The sequence below is a fragment of the Cygnus atratus genome, chromosome 4 (genome assembly GCF_013377495.2).
Source record: "Cygnus atratus isolate AKBS03 ecotype Queensland, Australia chromosome 4, CAtr_DNAZoo_HiC_assembly, whole genome shotgun sequence".
Classification (NCBI taxonomy): domain Eukaryota; kingdom Metazoa; phylum Chordata; class Aves; order Anseriformes; family Anatidae; genus Cygnus; species Cygnus atratus.
The window spans coordinates 69,662,543-69,676,857 of NC_066365.1; positions in this window are offsets into that span (position 1 = coordinate 69,662,543).

Genomic DNA, 14,315 nt, shown 5'->3' on the forward strand with positions numbered 1-14,315 from the left:
ACAAATAGAAATGCCACCAAGATGTTGCTTTAGTTCTGGAAATTCAGCAAAATTCAAAGCTGTTTTTATGATGCTGCCAGACCCATTTCCATTGATGGAAATGAAGTTTTCCCAAAAACTGAATGGCGTGATAGCGTGCCAGTTTTAGCTCTCCTAGCTGGTGGCACTGGTTGCTGAGTCTGGTCTCTGGGCATGCAGCATGGATCCTCCACAGCTTCACATGTGGCTCCTGCGACTGACGGCCACGTCCTTGAACCCCACATAACCCGGTCTTCTAGTCTCTGATAGATCCGTATGATAAAATCCAGCTTCACTGGGATTTATTTTCATCCCTCTAATGAAAGTGTTTGGATTCGTTTTGCAGCATGGTTTAGAGAGCAGGAAATTTAAAACCAGCTCAATGTGCAGTAGGCTTGAACATGGAGATTTGCTGTCAGCCCACCCAACGGGGGTGCAGCCTAGTGTGTGATGGAAAAGGCAGTTTGGGGGGTTCAGAAGCAATTTCCTCACTCTACCACCAACTCAGTCCTCAAAGAGCAGCGAGCTGTCTACAGTACCTCTTCCTGAATGTGGGTGAGGGTCTGTCAATCAATTTGGTAATCCCCGAAACTTGTCTGAGATACTACTTCAGGCTCAGGAAATACAATTTAAAAGTCAACATTATGGTAAAAGAAAAATTATCAGCTATAATTTTCAGCAGAGTTGAAATAGGAAAACTGCAGCATTTACAATTCGTGTAAAAGAAACTGGTAATCTTTAACACTTGTGTTATCTTATATATTCCTCAGTGCCCTCTGTTCAGGCCATACATGTCACTGTTACGGGATTAGCCTCAACAAGTCACAGAGCCAGGGACACAGAGCTGAGCCTTAGAGCTGACAGGTGGTAGATGAGGGAGAACGTATAGGTGTAAAGGGAGAATGTAAAGGTGGTACGAGGCAATCTTACTATCCTGTGCCTTTACCAGCACCTCCCTGCCAGCTGTCACCACTGGCAAATGTGGAATAGCTTTTGAAATCTTGTTTTTCTCTGTTGGAGTATCAGCTGAGTTTGGATGGAGTTTACAAAGCTAACAGGAATGCTGGTTTTAATTTTAGGGGAGAAAAAACAACCCTTCTAAGCTTCAGTTTGTTTTCCAACTTCCAAGACAGAGACCACATCCTCCCTGGTTTGCTGCTTCTCCTTATCTGACAGACAGGGTCATGCTGCTGGGATAAAACAATATACTCTCAATGCAGAGGTCTCGCATGTTTATTGGGAATAACCTCGTCCCTAGCCTACTCAATGTGTTTTTTAAAAACATCTCTTTATAAATAGTTTCTTTGATGGCTAGTATTGGGGTTGTGTCCCTTAATTCTTCAGAGAAAAGTGACCTTTAAGCCTCCAATTTTGAAAACCATTCCAAACCATGGAGCCCTGAGTGCCAAAACCTTTTCACATTCAAATCTCTTTCAAGCAGAACAGGGAGAGGAAGACCGGAGTTAGTGCACTCAGATGACCTCATTTGCCACATCAGAGCACAGAGAATTTATTCTATAAAGAGCATCCATATGTGTGCAGTATCCAAGATGCCTTTTTAGCCAGTTGCTTCAATATTGCTACTAATAAGCCAGCTTTTATACGGTATGGTTTGGCTGGAAGCAAACTTATGAATTCTACATCATACAAAATTTTGAGGTCCTGATCAGCAAAGCCACTTTAGACACAGACACAGACACAGATTTCTAGGTTGGAAGAGACCTCAAGATCATCGAGTCCAACCTCCGACCTAACACTAAGTACTCCACTAAACCATATCACTAAGCTGTACATCTAAACGTCTTTTAAAGACCTCCAGGGATGGCGACTCCACCACCTCCCTGGGCAGCCCGTTCCAATGCTTAATAACCCTTTCGGTAAAGAAGTACTTCCTAACATCCAACCTAAAACTCCCCTGTCGCAACTTTCGCCCATTCCCCCTCGTCCTGTCACCAGGCACGTGGGAGAACAGACCAACCCCCACCTCACTACAGCTTCCTTTAAGGTAACTGTAGAGAGCGATAAGGTCGCCCCTGAGCCTCCTCTTTTCCAGGCTGAACAAGCCCAGCTCCCTCAGCCGCTCCTCGTAAGACTTGTTCTCCAGACCCCTCACCAGCTTGGTCGCCCTTCTCTGGACTCGCTCGAGCACGTCCATGTCCTTCCTGTAGCGAGGGGCCCAAAACTGAACACAGTACTCGAGGTGTGGCCTCACCAGAGCCGAGTACAGGGGGACAATCACCTCCCTAGACCTGCTGGCCACACTGCTTCTTATACAGGCCAGGATGCTGTTGGCCTTCTTGGCCACCTGAGCACACTGCTGGCTCATATTCAGCCGACTATCAACCAATACTCCCAGGTCCTTCTCGGCCAGGCAGCTTTCCAGCCACTCATCTCCCAGCCTGTAGCTCTGCTTGGGGTTGTTGCGCCCCAGGTGCAGGACCCGGCACTTGGCCTTGTTGAACTTCATACAGTTGACCTCAGCCCATCGCTCCAGCCTATCCAGATCCTCCTGCAGAGCCTTCCTGCCCTCAAGCAGATCGACACACGCACTTAGCTTGGTGTCATCTGCAAACTTACTGAGGGTGCACTGGACGCCCTCATCCAGATCATCGATAAAGATATTAAAGAGGACCGGCCCCAGTACCGAGCCCTGGGGGACACCACTTGTGACCAGCCTCCAACCAGATTTGACTCCATTCACCACAACTCTCTGGGCCCGGCTATCCAGCCAGTTTCTAACCCAGCGAAGCGTACGCCAGTCCAAGCCCCGAGCAGCCAGTTTCTTGAGGAGAATGTTGTGGGGAACGGTGTCAAAAGCCTTACTGAGGTCAAGGTAAACCACATCCACACCCCTTCCCTCATCCACCAAGCGCGTCACTTTGTCATAGAAGGAGATCAGGTTCGTCAAGCAGGACCTGCCTTTCATAAACCCATGCTGACTGGGCCTGATCGCCTGCTCGCCCTGCAAGTGCCGCGTGATGACCCTCAAGATAATCTGCTCCATGAGCTTTCCTGGCACTGAGGTCAAACTGACAGGCCTATAGTTCCCCGGGTCTGCCCTCCGGCCCTTCTTATAGATGGGCGTCACATTGGCTAGCCGCCAGTCAACTGGGACCTCCCCCGATAGCCAGGACTGCCGATAAATGATGGAAAGCGGCTCGGCCAGCTCCTCCGCCAGTTCTTTCAGTACCCTCGGGTGCATCCCATCCGGCCCCATCGACTTGCGCACATCCAAGCTCCTTAGCAGGTCGCCAACCATTTCCTCATGAATAGCAAAGGCCACATCCTGCTCCCCATCCCCTTCCGCCAGCTCAGGGCACTGGGTATCCAGAGAACAACCGGTATTGCCGCTAAAGACTGAGGCAAAGGCGGCATTAAGCACCTCAGCCTTTTCTTCATCCTTAGTAACTAGGTTTCCCCTCGCATCCAGTAAAGGATGGAGATTCTCCTTAGTCCTCCGTTTCGCATTGATATATTTGTAAAAGGATTTTTTGTTGTCTTTAACGGCAGTAGCCAGGTTGAGCTCCAGATGAGCTTTGGCCTTTCTAATTTTCTCCCTGCACAGCCTCGCTACATCCTTGTAGTCCTCCTCAGCGGCCCGCCCTTTTTTCCAAAGATTATAAACCCTCTTTTTTCTGCTAAGCACAAGCCGCAACTCTCTGTTGAGCCAGGCCGGTCTTCTTCCACGCCGGCTCGTCTTTGGGCACGTGGGGACAGACCGCTCCTGTGCCGTTAAGATTTCCTTCTTGAGGAGCGCCCAGCCTTCCTGGACTCCTCTGCCCTTCAGAACCGCCTCCCAAGGGACTCGGCCAACCAGCGTCCTGAGCAGCTCAAAGTCAGCCCTCCGGAAGTCCAATACAGCAGTTTTACTGGTCCCCTTCCTGGCCTCGCCAAGAATAGAGAACTTTACCATTTCATGGTCACTCTGTCCAAGACAGTTTCCGACCACCACATCTCCCACCAGTCCTTCTCTGTTTGTGAAGAGAAGGTCTAGCGGGGCACCACCCCTGGTGGGTTCACTGACCAGCTGCGTCAGGAAGCTATCTCCCACGCTCTCCAGAAACCTCCTAGACTGCTTTCTCCGTGCCGTGTTGTGTTTCCAGGATATATCCGGGAAGTTGAAGTCCCCCACGAGGACAAGCGCCGACGATTTTGCAACTTCTGTCAGTTGCCTATAAAACTCCTCATCCGTCTCCTCATCCTGGTTCGGCGGTCTATGTATGGTTGAACATATGTAGGTTCAAGCACACAAGTATGGAGATCATCAGAACTTTCCACAAAAAAAAAAAAAAAAAAAATCCAGTGGAAAATTAGCTGTTAGGTATTTGGGGGGGTGATGGGTCTTTTTTTTTTTTTTTTAAACTAATTTATTTCCAAATGTTCTTCTTTTTGAAGAAGATGCCAAGTACTCCTTTAATTCAAATACTTACTTTGAAAGAAAAATGTTTAGATTCAGCTTGTTTTCCACAGCAAACGGTGGGACTTTCAGATCCCTTCCTTTTTGCCCCCATTCTCTTTTATGGGCTTGGCCAAGTTTTATCTCCCACAACATAACTGTTTTCTCACATCATGACAGAAGGCTGCGGTGTATCACAGGAAAGAGAATCTGAGCGAGTCTGGTTGATTGAGGCAAATGTGAGTATAAGGCACTTAAATAGCAATTCCTGCACAGTAGTATGTTAGCGTTTCTGACTTTAAAAAATAAATAAATAAATAAAAAATTAAAAAGAACATTCAGCTGAAAAAAAAAAAAACTTTACTGAGAGAAGATTAAACTTTTCTGCAGAAGATACTAATGAAAACAATGCTGCTTTCATTTTTGTTAAACACCCAAGAGAAAAACAAAGCAGTTCTGAAGAATTTCTGAAGAGGCAACTTCTGAAGAAACTCAAATTGGGCCAAAAAAAGAGGGATTATTCCTGGGTAAGGCCTTCAGGGCTGAAAACAAAGTATTTTCAAAATTAACTTCAAGCAGTGGCTTTGCATCACAAAGTCACCCTTGTAGAAGCACCTCACAAGGAAGAGATGCTCTTCTACTCTTTGAACGGTGCAAGTTCATCATCAAGAGCATCAGGTTGATGAAGGAAAGTTTAACTCTATGTGAGAGTAGCAATTCCTCATAAAATAATGCATCCTGTACTTTGGGACCATATGTGCTCATGTCTGAGTCTTCAGCCCATAGTACAGGACTATTAAATATATCTGTGCATTAGCCTGCTGGTTGCAGAGAACAGGGCACGCTATGAATAAATTGATATCTGCGTGGGCTGCACCATGGGAGCTGTTACAGTTATGGATGCTTTGCGTTTAGTTAAATGCTGGCAGCCTGCTCGGTGCTGGCCAGGATGCTCTAACGGAGACAGTGCTGTCTCCCAGGACTTGCACTCTATGTGTCGAGTCTCGGAAAGGCAGGATGTGACTGAGAAACCCAGAGGAGGGATTTGTTCAGAATTTTTCTAATTATTTAAGGCTTAACTCAGCACTTGCTCACGTGCATTGCTCTGTAAAGCGTTCCACTCACCAGCAGGACTCATTTCAGTGCAGAGCTCCAAGGAGGTTTAACTCAGCTCATACTGCCCTGAAACATATAACTAGGGGTAGATAATGCCACCACCTTTACCTGCAACTGCCCAGAGGTTTCTGTGGGATCCTTAGCCCTGTAATTGGTGAACGTGCACAGCATTGACCTTGGTACGGATGAGAGCTTGCAGTCCGCCTGGGAACAAAAGCACAAATCGAAAATAATGGCAGTGCCTTGTAAGGGTGCTTAAAAGCTAAAAGTTGTATCTAACCATCAATCACTGCTTTGCTTGGTTGGGAGAAACCCTAGCACAAAGCACTGAGAAAAATATGCTAATTCCCTGCTTGTGTCTCAGGACAGAGCTGGGAAAATATATATGATTAGAGATGCTTTTCCTGGAGAACTGTGCTATGGGAGGAGAGGAGAGGAGAGGAGAGGAGAGGAGAGGAGAGGAGAGGAGAGGAGAGGAGAGGAGAGGAGAGGAGAGGAGAGGAGAGGAGAGGAGAGGAGAGGAGAGGAGAGGAGAGGAGAGGAGAGGAGAGGAGAGGAGACTTTCTAAATTAACAATCAATATTTGGAGTCTGCTGCCCTGTAAGCAGATGCACTGACCCAGCTCTTCTGCCAGGGAGCAGATTTTACAGCAAGAGAATAAGTTTACTAGAATAGCTGATATTTATCCCAAGCAACGTTAAACTCAGCCCTTTCTTCTAGAAGTTCAGGATGCCTTATCTGACCCCAAATTTGCACTCTGTGGGGACACAGGAGACAATGTCATCCTTTACTGGTTACATCCTACTTGGCTCTAAAGTTTCTCTTGTTGCGTGATGCACTAATCTTTGCACATCTTTCTAACTGTATCTATTGTGCCAGCACAAAGGATTTGATTTAATCACCCCATGAAACACTGGTGTGTGTAACAGAAGTTCCTCATCCCTTCAGCCACACAGGTGTGATGGGAACAGCAGGCAGAGCCCCTCCGGCTGACCCAGAGCACCTACTGCCTCCTTCCCCCCCTTAGAAATTGCTGGGATAGGTGAAAAGAAATACAGAATGCCAGGACCAAAATGACCCCACACTTCATTCCCATGGTGTACAATGCACCTAACAACTAGTTCTTTCAGAGTGCTGCCATTAAAATAAAAAGTAAAAAAAACACATCAGGTTCTCTGGCACCGAGCACAGTGTTTTCCAGGTATCGCTGATAGCCGGGTGACATCTCAGCTCTCAGTGCTTCTGAGTGAGAAAACACTGGGCTCTTTCTTCTTTTAATTGGAGCTGCTGAAAGTTTGTTTTGTTGTTGTTATCACTTTCTGCTAAGTGCCAAGCGAAAGGACACCGGGAGCCAAACAGAGGGGCTCCCGGGGAGAAGTGCGGGCACCCAGTGCCTTCCTCCTCTTCTGCTCTGAACCAAGCCAAGCTGGGGGCAAGGAGAGCTGTTGGGGATCACTGACCCCCCCAGGAGCACACTCATCTCCCATGGTCACGCTGGCACTGTGCCTCCTTCCACACCCACTTTTTGGGACTGCCAGGCCCGCTGTGCTCCTCTCTCCTCCCTTCAAAGGGTGAGCAGGAGGTTCAGCTACCTTAGGGATAAATTCATAACCTATCCTCCCAGCCCTCCCGTTTATCCCACATCCACAGCTGCCTTGCTGTGGGATGTGGGATAAATGGGTGGGAATGGGTACAGCAGTGGTAAAGGGGACCACCCTCTGCAGGTTGCCACCATCCTGCCTGGGGTGGCAGGACAGCCCTACCCCAGGCACCCTTGCTGAAGGCCAACGTGCCTCTGAGTGAGTATTTTTTGGAATTTATTCTCAGCACTGTACAACCAGCCAACAATGTGCAGAACGGGAGCAAGCGTAAAAAATTGGGCTGCTCTCCAATACGTCTAATTCAGGTGACAGGCTGGATTATCCCCTAAAGGTTTTGGAGAAGTACTTTCTTCCTTTCTTTGACTATATAGGGAGAACTAATTTTGGTTCCCAAGTGCGTCAGGATGGATCTGGGCCGTGGATTCCTGTTCAGCTGAGCACTCTGGCACGTGCCTGTTTTTGAGTAGGTGCTCAAGACCCTGCGAAGTTCATGGTACTTCATCATGAATCCAAAGGTAAGAACACACTTAAGGCTTTCGCTAGATCAAAGCCCCAGTGTTGGGAGCAGACAGCAATGAATCTGAGATGCAGGCAAGAAGTTGAGCTTCCTCTCATGCTCCCTGCCAGGGGAGGCTCTCTCAGAAGAAAAAGTGATATTTTACTCATTTCCTCCAGTCTGCTGTCTCAGCCTAATCTGGGACCATCCTCAGGGGGCTGCAATCTGTGTGCAACTGTCTCTGACAGACACACAGACGTTGTGACAACTAATGAAGCCTGGATGATTAACAGGAGGAAAAAGAAAAAATAAAAATGGAGAATAAATGATTAGCATTTGGGCGCATAAAAATAATGTCTGAAAATGCATTTTTTTTCCACAGAGAGAAGATTCACTTTTGCTTCTGGAAATAATTTTAATGTAGTACATGTTCACTTATGTATTTAGTACTACAACAGTTAGTAGTCTGATGATAAAGATATTTAGTGTTATCCAGGGTTTTCATTTGTGCAAGTTTATTGATATTTTTCTTAGAATCTGCATGATATAGTAAACAGAACTAAATGTTATCTTTTGTAATTTAAAAGGACACATGTCTTAGGTGAAACTTATTTGCAGAGGAAGGAGACAAAAGGGACATTTAGGGATTTCTTTACCAAGAATATCCATCAAGAGCTCAGGCTTGACTTATTTATTTATTTATATATTTATTTATTTATTTTGCTACTAAAAAGTAACAAAAACTGAAAACAAAACAGACCACCATGACCTAGTGGAAATCCCACAGTATCTCCATTCCCCCATCTCCTAGGTGGGAGTTCCCATTAGAACTGGATTAGGCTAAATCAGATTATGCACCACAGACAATGGTGTCCGCGAGCTGCAGACAAAAGGTATCAGGGCAAATCTCTTCTCAGACCCACCAATATTATGCTGGAGCAAGACGGTGAAATGAGCCCCCTGAATCAATGCTCCTCTTGTGGACAGGCATTAGTGCAACAGATCAGAGGCAGGCTGGGCATATTTAACGTTAATGGAAGTAAACCTTTGCCCACACACCTACATCTTAACAGGTGAAAATGAAGTGCAATCTGTATACCAACTGGCATCCTTTCTTGATTATTTTCCCTCATTTTATCCTCTGTTGGGCAGCTGCAGAGCAAAGCTGCGAAGCAAACACACCTTTTGGGCGAAGCACTAACTTTGGGAACCCTCACCAAGGCTCTCCCCAGCCCTTCAAGTCTCAGCAGTCTCTGAGAGAGCTCAACCTCTTAAATCAAGGGAGGAAGTGAATTAAACTCTCATCGGATTGAAGCTGGCATTATAATGCATGAATTTTCAGTTGCAGCCCAGCAGGAGCAATGCAGGAGAAGCACTTCCAATTCCCTTCTGCTAAGGGCTCTGTAGGGTTTGGGGATGTTGCAGCCGTTCAAAACACCCATTACTAGTAAGTTTCCACATGTCTGAGTGTGCGCGTGTGTGTGCTGTGAGCATAAAGTCTTCTCTCTGAAGTGTTTTAGATAATTACAGAAAACATGAAGCTTTACAGGCCTTGCTGAATTAAAGCTTCTAATTTATTTTTTTCCCTAAAGCATAACTGTGGGTTTAGTAATTTATAGTTTTACGTTAAGATGCTTATGAACTATCTGGGCTGTTTTTTATGACTAAAGCCATTTACATACATTTCTCCACTTTAAATCTTCCTTTCCCCAACAAATGACACTCCTGAGCAGGCCTGGGCTACCAGATTAAGCAGTTAAAAAACATGGTCTTTCGCAGTGCCTTGAATAGAAAATCCCACTTGATTTAAACACTTAGAGTTGCCTAGTCATAACTGTTAGCATAAGAGTAGTTACTTTAGACTAACTCTCCCTTTAAAACAAGATGCCCTTATTAAGGCATTTGGAAGTCAGTACTGTCTTTTCTGTCCTCTCCCAGGTTTTGCACAGCTGAATCCTGACCTACATTACGTCACCTAGCCCTGAATTTGATGTAAGCCAGGGTGAAATCTGGCTTATCGCCTGTCTTATAAACAAGGAAGGCCTGAGAGCATTTTTCCCTTTCCAACCTGGGCTGATGTCACTGTATTGCGGATGTATTACTCATATCAAAGACTTTCACAAAGAAACTTGAAGTCCGGGAAAACTACAGGGCAAAATCTGGTGGCCACTGAAGCCCTCCAGCTGGGCAGTGGCAGCAAAGTACACCAGGAAAAGGGTGAGAGCACAATCACATTGCTATCACCACTATCACTATCACCACCACAATGAAAACAAAACTGAGTGGAAAATTGTCCTTCCACTTGGATTCTTGTATTATTTTTTTAAAAGCATGTCAACACAATCTATTGCAGTAGAGCAGCTTTATATATTCCAGCCCAAATGGGATTCATATACAATAAGTTTTTATTAACAGATACTGGATTTTAGTTGCCTCTGGAATAATGATGAGATATCTAAATCTTCAGTGGAAAAATGGCTCAGGTAACTTGGCAAAGTTTTCTTCACTTCTCTTCTGAGATGGGAGAGGGTGAATAGACCATAGAGGAGACAGCATGGTCCTGCAAACCCTGAGGACATATTCCTGAAGCTCCCCAGACTCAAAAGCCTGATGTTTAATGAGTTTCCAGAGGTTTCTGAGAAAGCATTTTCACAGTTATTGCTCAGAAGTTTGGCTCAAGCTGACAAAACCAGAGTCAAGGGTGCTTAGCAGGGTGTGATGCACAGGCTGGCTAATTCTCTTCTCCCAGTGTTCAGAGACCGTTCTAGCAACTGATGGCAAATGCTTTGGCCATCAATAAGAGAACACCATGGTAATGACCATGTAGAGAAATGAGCTCACCCATAGTTTTTCTCCTCTACACGTAGCTGGAGACATGCAGGGAAAGAGAGGGAAACTCAATATTGACAATATTCTCATCTTCTCCAGGTAGCCAACACAGCACTCTTGAAGAAGGATATGTAATAATACCAAAATACAAAATACCAAGTTGCACTTCTAGCTATTTTTCCAAGGAAGGTTGTCCCAATGATCTCTGTTCTACCTCAGTTCTTGCAGACTGTGATGGTAGGGGTTGGCAGAGGCAAAGGGACCCCATCCAAGGAGCAAAATGAAGGCTGCTGCCAGCCCAGTGCCTCCTCTCCAGGTTGGTGTTGGACCTTCTGAACTCCTCTAAGCAGCCCCACCATCACTCTTGCTGAGCCAGGATGTTCTCCCAGTTTGGACATTCCCACCATGGGAGTCCTCTGTGCATTAACACAAAATACTGCAATTTGGCAAACAAAACACGACATTTTTTCATCATTATTTACTCTGAAACATGTGCTTTGGCAAGTACGTCCTCTTTATTTCTGTGAAATCTAACTGAAGAAACAGAAGATAAATGAGTATGTCTAATACTGCAGCACAGTTTAGAAATATGGTCCAATCTACCCTCTGATGCAAGACTGAACCATTTTTAAACCTTGGCTACAGATGCTATATTGTCAAATACACATACACAAAGATCATTAGAGTTCAGTCTGATTTTTTTTTCTCTTTTCTAGCGGTTGTTTAGGTTGGTGCTTGAAAAAAATGTATTGCTTTATACTTAAATTATGTTTACATTTGAGCATAGAAATTCAGCAATAAGCGGGGAGGAGAATGTATTTTCTTCATTGCAAACCGCCAATAGCTTTTCAAAACACTTATGTCTTGGAAAATTTCCACACATTTCCCCTTGTGATCAAGGGACACTTATCTTAAACCACTTAGGAGCTGACATGACTGCACGGTAGGTCACTCTGACCACATAAGAATATTTTGCCAGGAAGAACAAGGGGGAGGATTACAACCCCATCTTTGGTACTTCTGACATGCCGGCCCCGAAAGCTGTGACTGTATAATCTGTCCTTCGGCGTATTTACATTCCTAAGAATACAGGCAGTTTAAGATGTGTTTTAAGCAATTTGTTGGAATCTAGTAAAAGGAAAATCTTTTAGGGGATCTGCTGTAGTAATTCCTATTTATTTTATCTTCCATTTTCTTTCTTTTTTTTTTTTTTTTTCAGAATTGTGAATGTTGATGCTGAGACAGAAACAGGACTTTATTGGGACTGCCAGTGGTTCAAAGATGAAAAGGCCTCGAGAGGCTTTTTGTTATCAAATTCCACTTATCCTCCCTGTCGTAACTTTCATCACAGCTGAAGGGATGCTGCCAAAATCTGACTTCACTTCAGAAAGTGCCAGGATACGCCACTGGAGTTGCAACAGAAGAAAGACAGTGGGAAGGAGACAGAATTCAATTCAGGTTATGGCCTGCGAGAGGGGGAAAAGGCTGAGGGAGAAAGAGAATGTTTTTGTGTTGCTTCCCAAATCTTCCCCGAAGTTGCTAGGCAGGTGGGGGAGATGAGGCCAGCCCCACTCGCCTGTTCCACTCTTTCCAACAATCACTTCTCAGACCGTTTTTTCCTGCCACATGGGGAAACGGGAAAGGTTCCCACCAAAGCACTGCAAAGCCTGCCCCGTGATTCCTGCCAGCTCCCTCCTCTTCTATATAGCCGGCAAGAGACTGCAGCCAAACTGCAGCTGAGCAGGTAGAGTGCCTCTCTGTTCTTCCTGAGAATCTCCCAACTGGACAACAGTTATTTTTCTTTGACCCATTTTCAGCCCTGTGATTATGTGTTGCTCTTTGGAGAACAAGGTTTTAGGGCAAAGGACCACTCTTTGACATATGTTTGCTGAGTGTATAAAGCAATGAGAATCCCCAGATCTATATTTGTCTGTAACTACATTAATGATGCTAATAATATCTGCGTGACCAGTTGTATCAGCCAACATAATCAGGAGGGACAAGAAAGTTTTGTTGCCTCCATTCTTAGACCCTTTAAAAGTTCTTGCTTTCCAAGTGTAGATGCTCACCCTTATCTCAAAGTCCAACTCTTCTTGTTCTCCACCTCGGTTTTGCCCAAAATGGAATATCTCAGCTTAATAATCATTTTGGAAAATTGTGCCTTATTGTGTTTGTTCCTCAGTTTTCCTTGATTGTGCAATGTAAGTAAGACTGCTTACTCCACCGTGATTTCTCAAAGTACATTCAGCGACTCCAGCACAGGCCATTTGTGAACAAAACGTAATTAATATTGTGAAATGATGAGCAATCAACATGTGCCAGCTGTTACCACATGAACTTCTGTCCTTGGGCCCCTTTATACTTATAGGCCTCTCATGTTAAAGGCAAGGTGAATTCAGAGAGCAATAATAATTGAATAACACATGGGTGAAGACTCATATTTGAGAACAGAGAGACATTTTAGATTAGTCTGGCAGAAGATGCTGGTAACCAGAAGTAACAATGTCCACATATGGAGTTACTCAGGGACAGTTACCTCTGGAACAACTATTCCTTCAGGGCTATTCTGGAATAACTTCTTGTCTACAGTGGGAGAAAGCCCTGAATAATGTAAGGCACCACAGTGTAGAGCATCCTGGAAACAGCGATCTTGCAGGCATCGAGCCAGTAGTGAACACTGTGCTGCTTCACTTCACTGAAAATACAGTGATTCTTCTTTTCTATTAAAAAATATAAGCAATTTTGTTAAAAGATGTTCTGCTTCTATTTTGGATTTGTTAACAGAGATAGAACCAATGTGCAACTCAGCTGGTGTTCTCCTTTGGAGGTGACCAGCAGCAGATACCAAGAGAAGCCTCAATCAGATGAGCACGATGCTTCCTACAGTATGTGCCCAAATATCAGGGCCTAGCTCAGGGAATTCCTTGGGGTTGGATTTGCATTTTTATGTTTACTAGCTCTTAAGGCTCCTTCACAGCTTTGTCTACATATTTGAATAAATGTATATTTTTGACATAACACCCTGTGGAGGCAAATTCCACTATGAGGCCATGTGTGGTGGGAAAAGGTACTCAGTTTAGCGTCCTTTAGGATGTCTCTGTGATCATTTCATTTGATGTCGTCTGGTTTGTAAGTGGTGGAAACAATGATAATCCCTGGCTTTACAAATGGTAAAAAATGCCCATTTGACTCCTCAAACCGCTCAGGTAAACTGGGCCTTTCTCATTACCTCCACTGGGAAGTGGATCAGGCTATAAAGCTGGTCACCTCCAGAGTCCTGCAGCCCTTAGAGGGACACCTCCACCTTGCAGCAAGCTGCAGGACTCAGCTGCAAACTGCCCCAGTCCTGCTCTGACCCAGACCTACCCAAAATCACTGGGAATCTTCCACTGCACCTCGAAGCAAGCTCCTACCTGCTCACAGAATTTTTACCACTGACTACATGGAATTAGCCCTACCATTTGTTAAGAAACACAAATAATATTTAAGGTGTATTTGGTGTCCAAAATAGGTTCCTATACCATGCTTTCTGCTTGCTCCCTGCTCCAAAATTTACATGCTGCTTTGTATTTCAGTACCTGACAGACCGGGCTTGTTTAAGGCAGCAAACAGAGATAGACAAAAATCTTTTGTTTGGTACTTATCTTCTTCGCTCTTGCTCTCTCCCCACCCCTCTCTCTTGCTTGAGATAAGTTCACCGCTAATCTTGAGAGATGTCAGATAAACTTACTGTGAATTGAAATCCTGCAAGACTGAAAGGAGCACTGTTGTTCCTTTCTCAAGCAGGTATTGTATTTATACAGTCAAGCGAACAGGCGATGCGAAAAAGATAATTCCCTCAAAACTTGGCCCGTAAACT